We start from the raw sequence: 23,214 nt of genomic DNA on the forward strand, positions 1-23,214 counted from the left end.
TGGTTCCTTCTAAAGCTAAAAGTAATCTGATTCTATACAATGGTGTGCGGATAAAAGCAAAGTTTCATCCCCAAACCCCTGTTTATATCGTGGGGAGCCAACAGAGCAGTGGAATCAGTGGCTCGAGAAAGCCAAAGGTTTAGAAACAGCATCTCCCAAGCTGCTTCTTGCTGAAGCACCCGGACCTGACAGAACCAAGCGTCTGTCTCTGGCTGGGAAGGCTCCTCCCCATCACGCTGACAGCGCGGCTCCCCCAACCTGCAGAAGCAGCTTGCGGCTGTCAGCGGCTCTCCTGGGACAGGACGGCATCGAGCACTGAACTTTCCCTGCTCTTTCCCTCCGTTTCCCTTTGGGGTCAGCCTCACACATTTATGGACTCACTAACTGCATTCAAGAGAATAGCTTTTGACCAGGGAATGGAGTTTGTTTTTTTTTTTTTGCTTTGCTCAGAATTAATTGGCCATAAGGGGCTCAGGTCTGTATCCTGGCCTCATTAGCTCCAGGTTTTAGCTAAATGGCCTAACTGACCCACGGCCAGAGCCAGCCTCCCCCCATCCACCAGGCAGAGGAGCGTTGTCTGCAGGCCCCCCTTCCGGTAACATCAACGTGGTGGCTGGAACTCAGAGGCCGTTGGTCAGGAGAGTGTGGTTCCTTCCAATTAGGCACCAGCCTTTGTAGGATGTGCTGGTGGTTCCTAAAAGGGTTCTATCTGTATTTACTCTGGCTTCTCACCTGAGGGCTTACTCCAGGGGAGTCTCCTGTGGCTTCCCAGAAGCCCCTGAGAACGTGACATGGGATGTGTGGACCTGAGGGCTGCAATGACCATTGCTTGCTCCATGCTTACATACCTGGAGCAGGTGAGGAATGCCTGGTGACTTGTGTTTCTCACCTAGACAGAGAAGAATGGGGAAGATTATAAACACTCACAAGCAGTAAGTATCCGGAGGAACTGTCTCAGCTCCTTGGAGACCCCAGGCTGGCAAGGCTGTGTGCAGATGTCACCCGGACAAGCTGGGGGACTGGCCCGGTCAGTGGGGAGAACGGATGAAGGACAGTCTGGGCAGAAGCACCTGCTCCGCAGTGCAAGCCAAGGTCCTGTGCCCTCAGACAGGATCTGGGCCCTCAGACTCCTCCCAGGGGCAGGGCGTGCCTTTGTTGTAAGTAGGTGATTGGCCACCCTGAAAGGGGCGTGGCCTTGGGCGTCCAATCCTCTGAGTTTCAAGCAGATTACAATCCCAGCATCCCAGGGAGGTTGGATCTCTCAGTCCTGAAGCGGGGGTCTGGGTGGAAACTCCCAGGACCCACTCCCAGCCTCATTCAGTCCAGAGTTCCATCCCATGGAGGAGTCCCTGAACCATCTGAAATTCACCCAATTTCTATTGGAAGCTTTCTAGCCTCCTGGGCCACTCAGCACATTCTCTTTTAGCCTAATTATGGAATTATCAAACGTGTCTTCTTTTATCCAGTTAAAATATGCCATCTTATAATTTTCACCCATTCCTGATATACATAAAAGAGGGGACAAATAGAAAGTCACCCGTTGGTCGTCTTTCTGTCTTAAAATAAGTATATTTCCTCTTTCCATCCAGAGGTCTTTAAATAATCAGAGAGAGTTATCATAGTACTTTTATAACCTTCTCTCAGCTGAGCAGAGACTATGGTGTCCTCAGAGAAGACGCAAAGGAGTGATTACAAACTAAGAAAGCAAAGGTCTTTGAGAAATCTTTGAAATCACTCAGCCCAGGAAAACTTGGGGAGAAGGAGAAACTGGTGGCTGGGATTGGGCTTTCTCCTGGGAGGAACCCATTCCTCAGGTATGCTTCAGACACCAGTGACACGGAGCTTGGTGGGGCGGGTAGAGGGGCCTCTTCCTCTAGGCCGATATGAACAAGGTCCTCTAAAAGGAGGGTGTGGCAGACCACGTGAAGCGAGTTCTTCTTAATACAGGCAGAAACAATCTGGGAACATCAGTCATTAAAGGTTTTATTTCCCTGGAAAAATAACATGTAGATGGTTGATATGACCTGTTTGCTCATCTGGGTGATAAGGTGATCCTCAGGGCGCTCATTCACTTGGATAGAAAGCAGTGTGAAAAAGTGTTAGTTGCTCAGTCGTGTTTGACTCTTTGAGACCCCATGGAATGTTGCCCTCCAGGCTCCTCTGTCCATGGAACTCTCCAGGCAAGAATACTGGAGTGGGTTACCATTCCCTTCTCCAGGGAATCTTCCCAACCCAGGGATCGAACCCATGTTTCCTGCATTGCAGGTAGATTATTTACTGTTTGAGCTACCAGGGAAGCCCAGTGAGGAGCATAAACATATTTAAAAACAGGTAACTAGAATTAAGAAGAAAAAGAAACAAAGCCTTTGAGCAGAACTTATCTAAAATCAGAATTAACATAATATTATTAAACAAAACAAATGGTTTCTGGCTGCTAAATAATGGTTTTACTTTTCAGATGAGTGCTTTTTAATTTTTTAATTGCACTTATTATTTTTAATCTTATTTATTTGTTTCAACTGGAGGCATGCCCCACCCATGCTTCCCTGGTGGCTCAGCTAGTAAAGAATCCGCCTGCAATGCAGGAGACCTTGGTTCGATCCCTGGGTCAGGAAGATGCCCTGGAGAAGGGAACAGCTACCCACTCCAGTATTGTGGCCTGGAGAATTCCATGGACAGAGGAGCCTGGCAGGCTACAGTCCAGGGGGTGGCAAAGAGTCTGATGTGACTGAGCGACTTTCACTTTCACTCCCCCTGTTATGAGAACTGGATGCCCCATTTTAGTCAACAGGACCTCCTCACCACCTAGCGACCAAAGGGATGCAAGCTCTGGTGCCCAGGCAGCATCTGTGTGGCTGGTCAGTGGTCAGTGTGCAGGACGGTCCAGCAGTCTGTGAGATGCTACCCCAGAAACAGGGGTGCTGGCAGGAGGGAGCTAAGGTGGATGGAGTGGTTGTTAGCTGCTATTATAGAAGAACCAAGTTGGAGTGAAGCAGCAGACGAACAAGTGTTTGCGGTACCTCCGTCCGGCTGACCTGTCTGTCACCAGTGGGGTCTCTGACAAGCTTTTTGCCTCTAAACTTCTACTTTATCATGGATGGAGGGGCATAACTTCACTCCACCCCATGGCATATACAACGCTTGGCATACAGGAGGCCGAAACAAGTGGTCATCAGGAATGTGGATTTTAGCAGCTATGAACTCCCTCCAAAGAGAGACACACAGCCAGCGTGCCTCTGTGGCCCCACTATTACTGGGAACCGTGGCACTGGTTCTGTAGAAGCCTGGAAGAATTGAGAGCGTCACAGATAACCTGGACTTGCCGGAGCGACGTGAACTAGCTTGTTTAACTTACCTGGACTTGCCGGAGCGACGTGAACTAGCTTGTTTACCTGGACTTTAGCGTGAACTAGCTTGTTTTTCTGTCTATAAACAGTTTAAACCTGGACTTTTTTAGCTTGTTTAACTTACCTGGACAGAACTAGCTTGTTTAAACCTGGACTTCGGGCGGCGTGAACTAGCTTGACTTATTTTTGTCTATAAACAGAAGATTTTTGCTTTCTTACAGCAGTGCAACTGATCGAGTGACTTATTTGAGTTAGTATCATTAACAATTAGACATTTTTTTACAGAAGGAGAAAAACCCAAAGAGTTACAGAAATCCAACGATCTTTCAAATCAATCTGATTCTCCTAATGATTAGATTTGCCTGCATTTTCCTCTTCTAATTGATCTTGAACATCAGCCATGAATTCTTCAGTGTAGCAAAAATGATTTTATGAGTTCCAACTTTATACACTATGGCAATCAATGTGGAAGAGAAAAGCCACCCAGGCAAGAAAAGCACTAACTAACAGTCTAAGGAAGGCAGACACATTCAACATTAAAATTTTTTTTCTGTATTTTTAAATTATATATTCTACATTTTAAAATCAAATTAAATGTATTCAAGGGAGGGCAGGATTCCTGAGTGCCCAGAAGCTCTTAGGTGGGGGCTGGGTTGGGTAGTGAGGTTTGAAGGAACAGTGAGGCGTTTGAGTGGCCTTCATTGTTAGGGCGACTGTTATCAAGAAGATAAGGCAGGATGGCAGAGTAGAAAGACCCTGAACTCACACCCTCTCACGTCAAAGTCACAACAATTCACAGAACAACTCTTGATGGAAAAGATCAGAATCTCCCAGAAAGAATCTTCTACAACTGAAGATGTAGAGAAGGAACCATAAGGGGTGGGGTCATGATATAGGCAAGACCCCAAATGGAGAAAGGCTTCCCAGGTGGCACTTGTGGTAAAGAACCCATCTACCAATGCAGGAGGTGTAAGACTCGAGTTCGATCCCTGGGTGGGGAAGATTCCCCTGGAGAAAGAAACAGCAACTCACTCCAGTATTCTTGCCTGGAAAAATCCCATGGATAGAGGAACCTGGTGGGCTATAGTCCACGGAGGCACAGAGAGTCAGACACAACTGAGCGACTGAGCATACAGACAGGGGAATAACTAAACTGCAGAAGTTCTGCCCAAGAAGTGGGGGGCCTAATCCCCACATCGGGCTCCCCAGCCTGGGATTCCTGCACCAGGAGGACGAGACCCCAGAACACTTGGCTTTAAAGGCCAGAGGGGCTTATGTTGGGGACACCTAGAGGGCTGTGAGAAAGAGACTCCACTCCTAAAGGGCATGCACAAAGTCTCACCCACTCTGTGGCCCAGGGCAGAAGCAGTGATTCGAGGGAAGCCTGGCCCAGACCCCCTGCTGATCTCATAGATCCTCGTGGAGGGAAGGAGGCAACTGCAGGTCCCTCTGGAGACACGGACACTGCAGGTCACCCTCGGGGGCACGGACACTGCAGGTCACCCTGGGGCACGGACACTGCAGGTCACCCCGGGGCACGGACACTGCAGGTCACCCTGGGGGCACGGACACTGCAGGTCACCCTCGGGGCACAGACACTGCAGGTCACCCCGGGGGCACGGACACTGCAGGTCACCCTCGGGGCACGGACACTGCAGGTCACCCTTGGGGCACGGACACTGCAGGTCTCCCCGGGGGCACGGATACTGCAGGTCACCCCGGGGGCATGGACACTACAGGTCACCCTCGGGGCACGGACACTGCAGCAGCCTTTGGGGAGCCCTTGTACCGCATAGACACAGGTGCCAGCATGAGCAATCCTGGAATCCTCCTTCTAGGTTATGAGCTTCAGGACCGGGGCCTGCCCATGTCCACCATGCTGTAGGAACCAATACTGGCCAAGCAACTAACTGGTCAGGGGCACAGCCTCACCCACCAGCAGACAGACAGCTTTAAGAGCCCCTGAGCCCACAGACACCCCTGGATGCAGCCTCACCCACGGAGTGCCCAGGCCCTGGCCCCACATACCAGCATGTAGGCACTGGGCCTGGGATCCCTGTGGTTGCAGCTGCTGAGACTCTGGGACCCAGCTCTGCTCACCAGCGGACAGGCACCAGCCTCAGAAGCCCTGGGCCCCCGCCTCAGCCTCCAGCGGGTGGACACCAGCTCCAGGACAATTACAAACCCACAGCCTGCTGTGCCAGGACCCATTCCACCCACCAGCAGGCCAGCACCAGCTCTGGGACCAGCTGGCCCTGGCCTCACCACCAGTGGGCCAACATCAGCTTCAGGACAGCCTGGACCAAGCCAGCTGTGTCAGGAGCTGGCCCCTCCCACAGCTCTGGGACCTAACGCTCCTGCAGATGTTGTACCCCTGTTCCCTGCAGCTGGCCCCTGGACCCAACTACCCTGTTAGTGGACCAGCACTGACCCAGGACCTGACCTCACCCACTGGCGGGCAGGCACCAGTCACGGGATTTTCTGAACCCTGACCTCACCCACCGGTGAGCCAACAGTAGCCCCAGATCCCCTGGGTTTCTACAGCCAGCCACCTTGTGACCCGGCCCTTCCTACCAGTGGTGAACAGCCTCCATACAAGGCAGGGCCCAGCGGCCAACCTGACCGGGGCCAACCAAGCCTACCTGACCACCCACAGCAGTCAGTCCACCATAGGAGAAGGACCCATGCAGCCCACATAGCGGTACTCCAAGAACTTAAAGCTCTAATGAGACAGGAGTGGTTTCAGGAAACATTTCCAATAAACAAATTAACCCTACATCTAAAGGAATTAGAAAAACAAAACCCAAAGGTAAGAGAAGGACAGAAATCATAAACATCAGAGCAGAATAGTGAAATAGATACTTTAAAACACTGAAAATGTCAATGAAACTAAGAGCTGGTTTTGTAACAAGATAAAGTGGGTGAACATTTGGCCTCATCAACAAAACACAGAGTGGGCTCAAATCAACAAAGTCAGAAATGAAAATGGGAAAGTTACAACCAACACCACAGAAATACAAAAGATCCTAAATTACTAAAAGAAACTGTAATATATGCCAATAAGATGGACAACCTAGAAGAAATGGATGAATTCCTAGAAATGTACATTCTCCCAAGAATGAACCAGAAAGAAATAGAAATTATAGATGGACACCATTACCAGTAATGGAATTGAGTTAGTAATTTAAAAATTCCCAACAAACAAAAGCCCGGGACTAAATGGCTTCACAGGTTAATTCTAGCAACAGTTTGGAGAAAAATTAACACTTATTCTTCTCAAGGTATTTCAAAAAGTTGCAGGGGGAGGAACACATTCATTCTACGAGGCCAAGATCACCCTGATACTAAATCCTGAAAAAGTTATCACAAAAAAAGAAAATCACAGGTCAATATCATTAATGAACACATATGCAGAAATCCTCAACAAATCATTAGCAGATTAAATCCAGTGATGCATTAAAGAAATTAGACACCATCATTGTATGGGGATCTTTCCAGGGATGCAAGGAGAGTTCAATACACACAAATCAGTCACTGTAATAAACCATATTAACAAACTAAAGATAAAATCATATGCTTATCTCAATAGATGCAGAAAAAGCTTTCGGCAAAATTCAGCATCCATTTATGATGAACACTTTCAACAAATTGGGCATAGAGGGGATATGTGTATATGCTTAGTCACTCAGTTGTGTCTGACTCTTTGCAGCTTCATGGGACTTAGCCAGCCAGGCTCCTCTGTCCATGGGATTCTCTAGACCAGAATACTGGAGTGGGTTGCCATGACCTCCTTCAGGGGATCTTCCCAACACAGGGATTGAACCCAGGTCTCTTGCATTGCAAGCAGATTCTTTGCCAGCTGAGCTACCAGGGAAGCCCATAGAGGGAATATATCTCAACAGAATAAAGATCATATATGATACACCCATAGCTAGCATCATATTCAACAGTGAGAAGTTGAAAGCATTTCCTCTAAGAACAGGAACAAGACAAGGATGTTCATTCTTGCCACTTTTATTCAGCATATTATTGGAAATCTTAGCCACACCAGTCAGAGAAAAAAAAATCCAAATTGGAAAGGAAATGTAAAACTGTTTCTGCTTGCAGAATACATGATTCTATACATAGAAAATCCTAAAGATGCTGCCAAAAAACTGCTAAAGTTCACCAGTAAATTCAGTAAAAAGAATTCAAAATTTGTATACACAAATCTATTGCATTTCTTTATACTAACAGCAAAGTATCAGAAGACATAAGAAAGAGACATTAGGGAAATAACCCTATTTACAGGTATGTCAAAAAATACTAGAAATAACCCTACCTAAGGAGATATAAGACCTGTACTCAGAGATCTGTAAGACACTGATGAGAGAAATTGAAGGCAACATAAACAGATGGAAAGATGTACCATGTCCATGGATTGGAAGAATTACTACTGCTAAAATGACCTTGCTACTCGAGGCAGTCTACAGACTCAGTGCAATCTGTATCAAAATACCAATGGCAGTTTCCTCCAAACTAGAACAAAGAATTTTAAATTTTTGTATGGAAATACAAAAGGTCCTGAATAGACAAAATAATCTTGAGAAAGAACAGAGCTGGAGGAATCACACTTCCTGACTTCAGACTATACCACAAAAGCTACAGTAATCAAAGTACTGGCACAGAAACAGACACAAAAGTCAATGGTACCGGATAGAAAATCCAGAAATAAAGACACACACTTAAGGTCAACTAATCTACGACAAATGAGGTAAGAATATACAATGGAGAAAAGACAGGTCTCTTCACAAACAGTGCTGGAAAAACTGGAGAGCTACATGTAAAAAATGAATTTATAACACTTTCTCATACCATGTACAAAAATAAACTCAAAATGGACTAAAAAAACTAAATATAAGGCTAGAAACCATGAAACTCTTAGATGAAAAGATCATCACAACACACTTACATAATTTGTAGCAGTAGCAGTAGTTTTTTTTTTTTTTTTTTGCCTCCTAAGGCAAAGGAAACAAAAGCAAAAACGAACAAATAAATACTTTAAAGCTTTTGCATAGCAAAATAAATCACCTACTAAGCAAAAAGACCACATGCTGCATGCAACAAAATATTTGCAAATGATAAGGGGTTAATATCCAAAATTTATAGGCTTCCCAGGTGGGACTACTTGTAAAGAACCCACTTGTCAGTGCAGGAGATACAAGAGATTTGGGTTTGATCCCTGGATGGGGAAGATCCCCTGGAAGAGGGTATGGCAACCCACTCCAGTATTCTTGCTTGAAGAATCCCGTAGTGAGAGGAGCCTGGTGGGCTGCAGTCTATTAGGATCTCAAAGAGTTGGACAGGACTGAAGCGACTTAGCATGCAAGCATCCAAAATTTATAAACAGCTCATATAACTCAATATACAAAAATAACCCAAATAACCCGCTGCTGGTGGGAATGTAAATTGGTACAGCCATGATGGAAAGCAACATTTAGTTTCCTTTGAAAGCTACCACACACACAGACACACACACACACACACACACACAGACATGCACACACACACACACAGACACACAGACACGCACACATACATAGACACACACGCACAGACACACTAACACAGACACACACACACACACACACACACAGACACGCACACACACACAGACACACACAGATACACACACAGACACACACACACGCACACACAGAAACACATGCACACACACACACACAGAGACACACACAGACACACACAGACACGCACACACACACACAGACACACACACAGATACACACACACAGACACACACACACACACGCACAGACACACACGCGCACAATGCACTACTACCTAGCCATAAGAAAGAATGAAATGTTACCATCTGCAAAAACAGATAGACCTTGAGCGTATTATGCTAAGTGAGATAAGTTAGAAAGAGAAAGATAAATATTGTGGGATTTCATTGATAAGTAGAATCTAGAAGAGCCAAGCTCATGGAAACAGAGAGTAGAATGGGGGCTACCAGGGGCTGGGAGCTGGGGGAAGTGGGAAGAAGATATTTAAGGCTACAAACTTGCAACTGGTTCTGGAGTGCTAATGCATAGCATAGTGATCCCAGTCAACCACGCCACATTAGGAACTCCAGAGCTGCCAAGAGACTACGTTTGAATTGTTCTCACCACAGAAGAGAACTGGGAATCACGGACATGGCAGAAGCATTACCTAACGCCATAGTGGTGATGATACTGCAACATATAAATGCATGAAACCAACACACTGTACACCTGAAACTTACACACTGTTACGTGTTGATTACATCTCAGTAAAAATACACAATACAAAGTGCATTAAGATGTAGCTCATGAAGGAGATAACATGTGTGGGAAGCACACATATTTAGTCTTAAAGCCTTAGGAAAACACTGGCTCTTAAGACACAGGCTTCCCAAGTCTGGGCTTGGAGGATGCTCCCAGTACCTGGCTGCACTTTCCCCTGCTCAGTAAACGCCCCTGACACCATCCATGTTGCAGTTCTTGGGAGAGAGGAATGTTACTTATTAACTGGAAGGAGAGAGCTTTCTTAAAAGCATTTAAAATACTACTGGTAGTTAAAGGCAGGTAAACGGTGATAATTGGGCTTCCCTGGTGGCTCAGTGGTGAAGAACCTGCCTGCCAGGGAAGGAGACGGGAGTTCAGTTCCAGGGTGGGGAAGATCCCTTGGAGGAGGAAATGGCTACCCACTCAAGTATTCTTGCTGGGAAAATCCCATGGACAGAGGAGCCTGCCCATGGGGTCGCCAAAGAGTTGGACATGATTTAGTGACTGCTGCTGCTAAGTCACTTCAGTCGTGTCTGACTCTGTGAGACCCCATAGACAGCAGCCCACCAGGCTCCCCCATCCCTGGGATTCTCCAGGCAAGAACACTGGAGTGGGTTGCCATTTCCTTCTCCAATGCATGAAACTGAAAAGTGAAAGTGAAGTTGCTCAGTCGTGTCTGACTCTTAGTGACCCCCATGGACTGCCTCATGCCAAGTTTCCCTATCCATCACCAACTCCCAGAGCTTTCTCAAACTCATGTCCATCGAGTCAGTGATGCCATCTAACCATCTCATCCTTTGTCGTCCCCTTTTCCTCCTGCCTTCAATCTTTCCAAGCATCAGGGTCTTTTCCAATGAGTCAGTTCTTTGCATCAGGTGGTCAAAGTATTGGAGTTTCAGCTTCAGCATCAGTCCTTCCAGTGAATATTCAGGACTGATTTCTTTTAGGATGGACTGGTTGGCTCTTCTTGTTGTCCAAGGAACTCTCAAGAGTCTTCTCCAACACCACAGTTCAAAAGCATCAATTTTTCAGCACTCAGCTTTCTTTATTGTCCAACTCTCACATCTATACATGACTACTGTAAAAACCATAGCTTTGACTAGATGGACCTTTGTTGGTAATGTAATGTCTCTGCTTTTTAATATGCTGTCTAGGTTGGTGATAGCTTTTCTTCCAAGGAGCAAGCGTCTTTTAATTTCATGGCTGATAATTAGATCATTGCAACTGCATACTGTCCATTCAAAGACTTACATTGCCAGCTTGCAGCACTGATGTGATGGTGTCTGGACGCTGGGCTTCAGTGCTGGCAGATGCTCATGTCAATGCAAATATATATTTGTGTAGCTCTAAAAGCAGCTGAGCATCTATATTTATGTACATTCTCAGGAAGGAAGGAAAAAAAAAAGAAAAGCCAAAAAAGAAAAGACCATAGAGACAACAAAATGTCAAGTGAGGAATTTGGTGCAAAAGCGATCATGCCTGCCCGACAGGGAAACCGGCAAGCTGAGCGCAGGATGGCCTAGACAGACCAGTCCCCCCTGAGCCGAGCACCGTGAATAAAAGTAGGCGGTGCACATGTGGATTTCTCACAGGCCTGGGTAATTCTGTGGTGGCTGCATTTATAACAGGCTTGTTGATGCCTCTAAAATCTTGAAACAGGGAAGCGATGCAACGTGTAAATATGCAAGGAACAGATGGAAAGCTGCAAGCACTGCAGTCTGCATGTGACTCACCACGTCCACGTGCCTGGCCGGGTTTCCACGTCTGTCTCTTTCCTTCAAGAGGCCATGTGATTTCTGTCTACCTGGAAGCCGTGAGAGGCCCTGACTGGTCATGTCGCATGGTTCACACACGTCTGGCACATTCAAAGGAGACACCCTGAACCTGCTTTACATGCAATAAAACACTTCAAAATTAGAGTGGTATGTCTATCATTTGGAGAAGGAAATGGCAATCCAACCCATATTCTTGCCCGGAGAATCCCATGGACAGAGAAGCCTGGCAGGCCACAGTCCACGGGGTTGCAAGAGTCAGACACGACTTAACGACCAAACACCACCACCAGCAACGTCATCTGTGCACTGATTTTTTCTGGGCATGTTTGGAAGGATGTTGCCTGTGAAGCTGTTTGTACCAGAAGGCAAAGAAAATCTCCCCAAATCACTCCATGTGGTTGAAGACTTACAAAATACGCAACCCGGATAAATATCTCCTGTTTAAAAAAAAAAAAAGAAGAAATCAAGCCACTTATAAACTGCCACTACAACACACAGAGGCAGTTTAACTCGATTTAGCAACAAAGTCAACGTTCAGCGCAGCCATCGCGCGGGGGCCTCATTAAAACCCCGCGGCTCTGGAGTGGCTGCGGCGGGGAGGAAGGTTAACCTGCACATCAGCTTCTGAAAGAGCGAAAGCTGAGCGAGTCCAATTAAACCTTCAGCCCTGCTCTGCCGCATAAGCACTTGCTCCTCTATTCCCCCCGGGATGCTCCGCAAGGCGGCTGGAGAGAGGACCAGCCGGAACCTTTCATGCCGAGCCGCGCTGGCCGGGGGTCTGGCCGAGCCCTTCTGGGTGAGAGCCGCCTGCATCCCTCTCTATTAATCAGCATCTTGCTCCCAGCACCTGGGACTGACTCCAAGTCCCCCGGTTGCTATATTGACAATATTCCCTGTTGATTTCCTCATTTTCTCAGTCAAGGCTAGACTGACCTCTTTAAAATTCTTTATAAACGTCAGTAATTGCTGCATCCAACTTCAATTCATTACTTTCCCAGGCCTCATGTATTTTGATGATATGAAAGTTGACCACATTTACATGCAAATTGAAGTTTTATATTAATAAGGGCCAGTGAAAGGAGATCGCATGGTAATGCTCCATTATGACTTTTAAATACATTTGCCCATGTCTCGGCTGGCATTAGCATGGTCAGACCATGAGGAAATCATGTTGGTCTGATTGCAATTTTGTTTTCCAATTGAAAGTACAATTTCATCAGGTTTCTCTGTCATTTCTAATAATGACTTAAGTTTGCTTGCTAAATTGGAGAATTTCTCTGGCCTGCGGATGGGCTGGCACAGGTGAGGTGGCAGCTAGCTGCCCGGGATGGAATGCCTCATTACGGGTGCGGACGGCCGCAGTCCCAGGGGTCTCCTTTCACGACAGGAGCAAAATCACCCAGGGCTGATCCGGCCCAGACTGCTTTTCTCAAGCACATAAACTTTCACCTGAAAACTTTGCGAGCCCAACAGCAGTTTGTGTGCTTGTCGTCTCGGAGTGTCGTGACCAGTGAGCACTCCATCTTCCCCACGGTGAGTCCGGTGGTTCCCATCACAGTTGGTGTGTTTGTCCTCGACGGCTCAGCGGGGAGCTGATTCTCTTTTCTTCCCTCAGACTGCCTTATCTGTATGAATCAAGAACAGCATTATGCATCAACGTCATGAATAAGGCTCAGAGACCCAGATTCCTCCAAAAATAAATCTTCAGTAGGGACGTGTTTCTGACTTACCCCCCATTACGCGGACTACAGCTTGCGTGAGTACAACAAACCCAGATGAGTCAGAATGCTGAAAGGAAGTCACTGATAACATCCTCGCAGCAGGGCAGGGGGAGAAGCAAATGACAAGGCTGTCTACCAGAAAGAACTGAAACGTAGTAATTTTCCTGTGAATTTGAAACAATTGTTGAGCTTCTCCATGGCTCAATTTACACAGTTGTAGACTGCGAGAGTATAAATATGGCTCATCTCTAAACCTCCTCTCAGTTCCACTGGTTTACGAGTCTGGGGTGAGTGAAGACTTGGGTGCTGGATGATATGTGGGGTGAAAATTCACATTTGTCCAACGTGACGCCACTTGCCTTCATTTCTGCGCTCTCTCTCATCAAACAGGCTTAGTGTGTGTTACCCGATTTGGTGCTTTCCAGGTGATGCGAGTGGCAGAGAACCCACCTGCCAAAGTAGGAAACTCAGGAGACTCGGGTTTGATCCCTGGGTTGGGAAGATCCCCTGGAGGAGAAAATGGCAACCCACTCCAGTACTCTTGCCTGAAGAATCCCAGGGACAGAGGAGCCTGGTGGGCCACGGTCCACAGGGTTGCACAGAGTTGGACATGACTTAGCGTGCTTGCAGGTCACCTGATCTACATAGTACAGTAGCCTTTTAGCCAACAAATCCTTAATGCATTCAACTTCGATCTGATTTGTTTTATCTTTGAATAGATAAGACTCTGATGGCAGACTGGAGGTGAGAAAAGTCATGTGTGTACAATAGGGTTCCATTGTCTCTGACTAGTACCGGATTTATCCAGAGAATTGGCAAAATTAGCACGTTCTATGCTCAATTCCTCATTTGGAGTCTCAAGATAAGCATTATGTGTTTTATAAATAAGCCTAGGTTTCTTGGAGAGCCAAGGACAGGCATGTCCGATGACTTTGTGAAAACAAAGGATGGCTTGTCAGTTGAACAGTTTCTGGCTTCAAAGCCAAGTAAAACCCAAAATGCACAGTGTGGTTTGTTGGTTTTAATCTTAGTCATTACAGAAAGTTCTAAAGAAAATATGAGATAGGCAGTACCATGGCACTGATACTGATCTGGGGAAAGGTGGGGGCTTGTCCTTGCTGGTGGAGGGAAAGGGAGGCTCAGACACTGGTTTGTTTTGTCAAGTGATGTTTAACTGATGATAAGAGTTTGAGGATTAGTGCAAAAGTGGTGGGGACTCCAAACCTTATGGTGTGTGATTGTTTTAACCTTTGCTTTGAGCCATAAATTGCTTTGAAAATTTAATGATACCTATGGATTCTCTCCCAGAGGGGATAAAATAACTTCAAACTCACATACCCAATGTTTTGCACAAAAGTCCAAAATTGTGGTAGCCATCAGCACTAAAGAGCCTCTTGATGAAAGTGAAAGAGGAGAGTGAAAAAGCTGGCTTAAAACTCTACATTCAAAAAAGTAAGATCATGGCTTCCAGTCCCATCACTTCATGGCAAATAGAGGGGAAAAAGTAGAAGCAATGAAAGGTTTTCTTTTTTTGGGCTCCAAAATCACTGCAAATGGTGATTTGCAGCCATGAAATTAAGACGGTTGCTCCTTGGAAGGAGAGCTACGACAAACCTAAACAGCATATTAAAAAGCAAAGACATCACTATACTGACAAAGGTCCATCTAGTCAAAGCTATGGTTTTTCCAGTAGTCATGTATGGATGTGAGAGTTAGACCATAAAGAAGGCTAATTGTCAAAGAATTGATGCTTTTGAACTGTGGTGTTGGTGAAGACTCTTGAGAGTCTCTTGGACAGCAAGGAGATCAAACCAGTCCATCCTAAAGGAAATCAGTCCTGAATATTCATTGGAAGGACTGATGCTGAAGCTGAAGCTCCAGTACTTTGGCCACCTGATGTGAGGGGATGAAAAGACCCTGATGCTGGGAAAGATTAAGAACAGGAGGAGAACGGGATGACAGAGGATGAGATGCCTGGATGACATCACCGACTCAATGGGCATGACTTTGAGCAAAGCTCTGGGAGATGGTGAAGGACAGGGAAGCCTGATGTGCTGCAGTCCATGGGGTCACGAAGAGTCAGACATGACTGAGGGACTGAAAAACAACTTATAGCACACAGAACTCTACTTACTGTCTAACTTATAATGGAAAAGGATCTGAAAAAGAAAAAAAATTGTATCAGAATCACTGTGCTATGTATCTGAAACACTGTAACTGTGTTGGTGGTGGTATTCAGTCACCAGATTCACGTCCATTGAGTCGGTGATGCCATCTAACCACCTCTATCTCATCTATGTGATTTAGTCGCTAAGTCATATCTGACTCTTTGTGACCCCGTGGACTTTAGCCCGCCAGGCTCCTCTGTCCATGGGATTTTCCAGACAAGGATACTGGAGTGGGTTGCCATTTCCTTCTCCAGGGGACCTTCCCTACCCAGGGATTGAACCTGGGTCTCCTGGGTGACCCTGGGATTGAACCTGGGTATTGCAGGCAGATTCAACAGCTGAGCTACCAGGGAAGCCTCATCTCATCTACACTTAAATTACCAAGAGGAAAGAAAAGATGACATGCGGCCACAAGACACAGTGGGGGTCTGTTAACAGCCCCAGTTTGCCTGGGACCGCCCAGATTTGTCAGTGATGGTGCCACATCCCTGCACCCCCGTCATTTTGGGGAAACTGAGAAAGCGAGTCACCCTGAAGACACAATACCTGAGTGACAGCGGCTGTGTGCTGTCTACCCAGCAAGCGGCATCCTGGTCTATCATTTAGAAAGATTCAGAAATAGGATCTTTCGCCTATTCCAAGTGATTTGCTAGCTGATGATCTATTTTCTCAGGAATGGAAAGGGTACTCCCCTTGGAAGAATGGGATTTCGTCCTCCCCGAGTCCAAATAAGCCAGTGAACTGCTCTTTGTATTAAGTCCGAGAACAGCAGTCACCCTGGGACTGGGTCAGCTTATTGTACGTATTTAGGAGGAAATGGCAACCCACTGCAGTATTCTCCCTGGAGAATCCCATAGACAGAGAAGCCTGGCAGGCTACAGTCCATGGGATCGCAAGAGTCGGACATGACTGAGCGACTAAACCAGCATAACCAGGTTTGGGCTGGGGATTAAAACAGAGGCCCGGCTGCCAGGGAAGAGACTTTTGGCTGCTGCTGGGTTTATGCCAGTTTCATCCTCTGCTTTCAGTCATGGTCAGGTGCTCGTAAGATGACTTTCCTACTGAGCACAGAAGCAGACAACTACTTCTGGTGGAGCCCAATCACCACCTAAATCTCTTTATCTCTACCTTGTTCTTCCTAAAGCAGCATAACTCTTTACTTAAAAGTAAAATGTCTTAATATGATGCCCAGTATATAAAATCAAAAGCAGAGGGCGTGAGGTGAGCCAGAGTTCCCACCCCCGGCCCTCACTACACACTGGTGGACGTGGGAAGGGGAGGTGCTTAGGCCCCCGTGTGAAGACCCCAGTCCAATCTAAGTCCCAACAGAAGCAGTCTGGGGGACAGGCAGGATGGAGGGTGATGGAATCAGCGTCTTTGCCGGCCTCAAACTCATGCATGCTTCCTTCATCACATGGCAGAATCAAAGGGCTCTCCAAGCAGAACACCCCACAGTGTAGACAGACTTTGACAATGCTTTTTGTGTCTTTTCCCTTACTATTAACTGCCATCAACCCACACTGAAAAGTCTAAAACCTATTTAAAGTGAAAGTGAAAGTTGCTCAGTCGTGTCCGACTCTTTGCGACCCCATGGACTGTAGCCTGCCAGGCTCCTCTTCCATGGGATTCTCCAGGCAAGAAGACTGGAGTGGGTAGCCATTTCCTTTTGCAGGAGATCTTCCCAACCCAGATATTGAACCCAGGTCTCCTGCATTGTGTACAGATTCTTTACTGTCTGAGTGCTCAGGGGAAGCATGATAGCAGATAGTAAATGTCTAAGAGAACAAGGTCAGCTTATTCCTCTGATAAACTTATTTCCTTTTATTCTTGGTATAATTTAAGAGAGAAAAAGACACTGAACAACCATCCTTCTGACAAGATACATCATTTAGTAATAAAACTAATAACCCATGTGCATCATGTTTAAACTCTTAAGTGCTTTTTTGTCCATGATCTCAAGTTACTTTTTCAGCACCCCCATGAAATGTGCCAAGTTTCAGTAATTAGCCTCATTTTCTCTCTCTCTCTCTCTCTCTCTTTCTCTCTCTCTCTTTTTTAGCATGAAGGAATTAAGGACAGAAACAGGCACAGACAAGACCGAAAGTCTGGATTTTGGGTTTATTGCTCTTTGTACTTCAAAACAAAGTGAACAACTGCAGGAGAGGTGTTTTACCTTGGGATCTACTCTCAGGATACTTGTGTGCCTCCTTACTTGATTTACTACCCTATGAGAGAAAATCAAGCTTTGCTTTGGGCGTTTCCATTTACTCCAACTTTACAATGACCTTGACCATGGCACCTGAAGAATCTGTTCAACTCTCTGTACCTTTACCTGTGAAAGAAGGAACTGATTGGAGTGGTAATTTACTGAGTGGTAATTTAGTATCTCAGTTCAGTTCAGTCTCTCAGTCATGTCCAGCTGTTTGCGACCCCATGGACTGGAGTACAACAGGCTTCACTGTCCATCACCAAATCCCAGAGCTTGCTCAAACTCATGTACATCGCATCGGTGATGCCATCCAACCATCTCATCCTCTGTCATCCCCTTCTCCTCCCGCCTTCACTCTTGCCCAGAATCAGGGTCTTTTCCAAGGAGTCAGTTCTTCGAATCAGGTGGCCAAAGTTTTGGAGCTTCATCTTCAGCATCAGTCTTTCCAATGAATATTCAGGAATGATTTCCTTTTGGATGGACTGGTTGGATCATCTTGAAGTCCAAGGGACTCTCAAGAGTCTTCTCCAACACCACAGTTCAAAAGCATCAATTCTTTAGTGCTCAGCTTTCTTTATTGTCCAACTCTCACATCTATACATGACTACTGGAAAAGCCACAGCTTTGACTAGATGGACCTTTGTTGGCAAAATAATGTCTCTGCTTTTTAAATATGCTGTCTAGGTTGGTGATAGCTTTTCTTCCAATGACAAGCATCTTCTAATTTTGTGGCTGCAGTCACCATCTGCAGTGATTTTGGAGCCCAAGAAAATACAGTCTGTCACTGTTTCCATTGTTTCCCCATCTATAGGCCATGAAGTGATGGGACCAGATGCCATGATCTTAGTTTTATGAATGTTGAGTTTTAATCCAACTTTTTCACTCTCCTCTTTCACTTTCATCAAGAGACTGTTAAGTTCTTCTTCACTTTCTGCCAAAAGGGTGGTGTCATCTGCATATCTGCAGTTATTGATATTTCTCCTGGCAATCTTGATTCCAGCTTGTGCTTCCTCCAGCCCAGCGTTTCTCATGTACTCTGCATATCAGTTAAATAAGCAGGATGACAATATACAGCCTTGACATACTCCTTTCCCAATTTGGAGTCAGTCTGTTGTTTCATGTCTGGTTCTAACTGTTGCTTCTTGACCTGCATGCAGATTTGTCAGGAGGCAGGTCAGGTGGTCCAGTATTCCCATCTCTTTAAGAATTTTCCACAGTTTGTTGTGATCCACACAGTCAAAGGCTTTACTGTAGTCAATGAAGCAGAAGTAGATGTTTTTCTGGAATTCTCTTACTTTTTCTATGATCCAATAGTTGTTGGCAATTTGATCTCTGGTTCCTCTGCCCTTTCTAAATCCAGCTTGAACATCTGGAAGTTCTCGATTCACGTACCGTTGAAGCCTGGCTTGGAGAATTTTGAGCATTACTTTATTAGTCTGTGAGATGAGTGCAGTTGTGCGGTAGTTTGAGCATTCTTTGGCATTGCCTTTCTTTGGGATTGGGATGAAAACTGACCTTTTCCAGTCCTGTGGCCACTGCTGAGTTTTCCAAATTTGCTGGCATATGGAGTGCAGCACTTTAACAGCATCACCTTTTAGGACTTGAAATAGCTCAGCTGGAATTTCATCACCTCCACTAGCTTTGTTCAGAGTGATGCTTCCAAAGGCCCACTTGACTTTGCATTCCAGGATGTCTGGCTCTAGGTGAGTGATCACACCACTGTGGTTATCTGGATCATTAAATCATTTAATTCTGCAATAAAATAAGACAAAGAATCCTACAACTGGAAACAACTCACAGCATGGGAAAAATATTTATGGTATCTGACAGGGTATTGATATTTAACTATAATCAATCCTAATGGAAATCAACCCTAAATACTCATTGGAAGAACTGATGCTGAAGTCGAAGCTCCAATACCTTGGCCACCTGATGTGAAGAGTCAATTCATTGGAAAAGACTCTGATGCTGGGGACGATTGAAGGCAGGAGGAGAGGAGGGTGACAGAGGATGAGACGGCTGGATGGCATCACTGCCTCGATGGACATGAACTTGAGAGATGGTGGGAGACAGGGAGGCCTGGTGTGCTGCAGTCCATGGATCACGAATAGTTGGGTATGACTTAGAGACTGAGCAACAGTGCCATACAAAGAACAGCTGCAATGCAGTAACAGAAGTAAATCCAAGTTAAAAACTGGCAAAGGACTTGAACAGAGATTTCTCCAAAGATACACAAGAAACTCATGGAACATAAAAATATGCTCACAATCATTTTTCTAACCACAGAAAAACCACTTCTTGGAAGATTGCACATAACTGTGAATTTTCTCCTCCTACAGAACACACATCTCAACTTACTTGTCCACTTTGTTCCTTTTGGGTGTAAACCCAGACATGGAATCGTGAATCACATGGTAGTTCCAGATTTAGTTTTTAGAGGAACCACTGTATAGTTTTCCTCTTTACAATCTCACCTGCAGTGTGCAAGGGTTCCAATTTCTCCACATCCTCACCAAGGTTTTTATTTTTTATGTTTTTGGATAATAGCCATTGTGGTGGGTGTGATGCGGTATCTCACTGTGGTTCTGTTTTCATTTCTTTAGTGATTAGTGATGTTGAGCATGTTTTTATGTGCTAGGGCTGTTTGCATGTCTTTGGTGAAATGTTTCCTGAAGCCTTTTGCCTATTTTTAATTGGGTCGATTGCTACTAAGCTGTAGGAGCTCTTTATATACTCACATATCAGATTTGTACATACTTTCTCCCATTCTGTGAGGTGGCTTTTCACTCTGCTGACTGTATCCTTTGATGCACAAATGTTTTTCAATTTTGATGACTTAAGTTTTGAAGTCCAAATCATCTACCTTTTCTCCTTTGTTCTTTGTACTTCTGGGGTCATATCCAACAGATCATCGCTAAGTCCAAAGTCATGAAGCTTTGCCCCTGGCTTTTCTCCCAAGAACTTTATAGTTGTTCTTGCACTGAGATCCCTGACCCGCTGTGAGCTAATTTTTGCATATGCTGTAAGATACAGGTCCAATTTGGGGGTTTTTTTGCATGTGGATAAAGGAATGGCAACCCACTCCAGTATTCCTGCCCGGAGAATCCCATGGTCAGAGGAGCCTGGAGGGCTACAGTCCGTGGGGTTGCAAAGAGTCAGACACAGCTGAGCAACTAACACATCCCGTTCCCCGACACCATTCTGCGAAAATACCTTCATTTCCTCACTGAACGGTTTGACACTCTTGTTGCAAATCATTTGACCTTGTACCTGAGGGCTTATTTGTGGGCTCTCTGCTCGTCTCTACGCTTTTAGGCCAGCACCACACTGTCTTGATTTCTGTAGCTCTGTAGTGAGTTTTGAAATCAGGGCGTGTGAGAGTTCCAACTTTGTAACTCTTTTTCAAGATCGTTTTGGCAGTTCAGCACCCCTTGAAATTCCATAGGGAATTTAAGAATAAATTTTTCTCATTCTTTAAAACACTTTGGATTTTGATAGGAATTTTCTTGAATCTGTAGATTGCTTTGGATAGAATTGACATCTTAATATTAAGTTTCCTAATCTATGAGAAAGGTGTTTCTTTCCATTCATATCCTTAATTTCTTTCAGCAATGTTTTGTAGTTTTCAATGTACAAGTATTTTGTATGTTAGATTAATTCCTAAGTATTTTATTTTGGAGAGGTTACTGTAAATGGAATTTTTAGAAACAATTTCCTTTTTGAGTGTTTATTGTCAGTATATATAAACGCAACCGATCTTTGTGTGTTGATTTTATATTCCGCAACCTCGTTGGATTCATCTACTGATCATGACAGGTTTTTTTTTTTATCATGGACTCTTTTGGGGTTTTTTTAGTATAAGATCATGTCATCCACAGCAAGAATGTTCTTAGTGCTGAACACAGTTATGTTTACTGAAACTAATCTTCAGCATCTTGTAAAAGAAATCAAAGGGCGCAAGCACCCTGTTGTGGGGGCCCTGCTCCTGATGGGAGATGATTCACCGTCTCAGAGGTCCTCTCCATACTAAGCGTTAACAGGTCATTTTCAAACAATTCTATCATTTAATATACAGGTTCAATTTGTTCATAGCTTGGATTTATGTGTTTGCTTTTTCTAACTACAGCAGCAAAAAAGACCACTGCCGCCCCCCGCCCCCATAAATGTGTTTTAAACTACTTTAAATACTGAAGAGTCCTCCTTGGCTTTACTTCCCAGAGCCAGGGGCCATCAGGGCATATGTCCAGCCCCGCGAGCTCGCAGACCCCTCTTCGCTGACCCAATTGGAATTATTTTTATTGACTCTGTCTGAGCTCTCCTCTCCCCCTTGGCAATGACGATGAGCTTTGGGCAGCCGACAATGGCTTCTGTATTCACAGCTCCCCTTGGAGACAGGGGCTGTTACATCAAAGGTCTGCAGTGTGCTGCCCTTCCTATAATATTTCAATTTAAACACTGCCTCTCTGCAGTGGTGTCATATCTCATTTACACTGTGGCCTTTGTGGGAGACAGGGATCATTACGGAGAGAACACTGAGAGAAAAAACACATTACAGGCCGGCCAGGTAGCGGAAGGGAAGGAGACGAGGCAGCACAGAGGAGCAGCAAGGGGAGGAGAGGGTCTCCCAGGGACGCGGAGGGGGCGCCCGCCCCTCCAAGCTGTCAGGCTGGAGCCAAACGAGGCTGCCGCTGACACCTCTGGCCGCTCCGCGTTGCCCAGAGATGCTGTTTCTTTACTTTTCTCTGGTTGTTGCAGTAAAGGCAATTCCCCTGTGCTTCCAGGAGTGAGATTATCCTCTTTTATATAGATTTTCCCCTTTCGCCTTTCTTATTTTTAGTCTTTTGTACCAGCACGGAATGGGCCTCCGTGTGTATTATGCGGACTCCGCTTTCCCAGAGCCCTGCCTCTAAATTGCATTCATTGGTTTGGACAGACCGTCGAGCAAGGAAATAGAAATAATCTTTTGTTTGTTTGTTTGATTTGCTCTCCAGCCCCTGCAATTCGCAGTCTAATAATTTCATTTTAAAAGAAACAACTGTCAGGAAGGCTCGCTCCATTTACTATTAAAACAGGAAGAAGAAATATTGAATCCCTGGCAGAAGAAGCCTGGTCTCTTTCTTCCCCTTTTCTTCCTCTCTCTCCTTTATTCCCTCTTCTTCCCCTCCCCGCCATCATCCCCATGAATAATTTATGCAGAAATGTCACCAGGACACACCAAGGCCCCTTAAGGAGAGGTCCAGAAACCTGTGCTGCAAGACCTGGGCCTGGCTTGCCTTCCAGTGGCAACAGCCAGAGTCCAGTGAGAGGAGCGGATGCCCCGGTGTCTGGCTGGATGTGTGAATATAGAGGTTATTTATGCAAAACGGTCAGTGGTGAGGGTGGGAGAAGTCACGTGACCTTGCCCTTCCAGCTGCCGCACTGCTGAATCTACCCGGGGAGGCCTCATATCGCATCGTATTTTTCAGCCCATTTGCCAATCACAATTTCCTCAGCTTTCCAAATACTGCAGGCAGTTCCTAGGCACCCAAATGCTGTGCTGGAGGCACCCAAGTGCTGGAGGCTGCAGGGATGACGCTGGCCCAGCCCTGTGCCCAGGAGTGGGGCTTCTCACGCAGATGAAGAAGAACTTGCCAGGCCGTCTACACATCAGAGTTCTCATGGGCACCGGGAAGACCCTTCTCCCCAC

This window comes from Bos mutus, chromosome 20 (genome assembly GCF_027580195.1).
Source record: "Bos mutus isolate GX-2022 chromosome 20, NWIPB_WYAK_1.1, whole genome shotgun sequence".
Lineage (NCBI taxonomy): Eukaryota > Metazoa > Chordata > Mammalia > Artiodactyla > Bovidae > Bos > Bos mutus.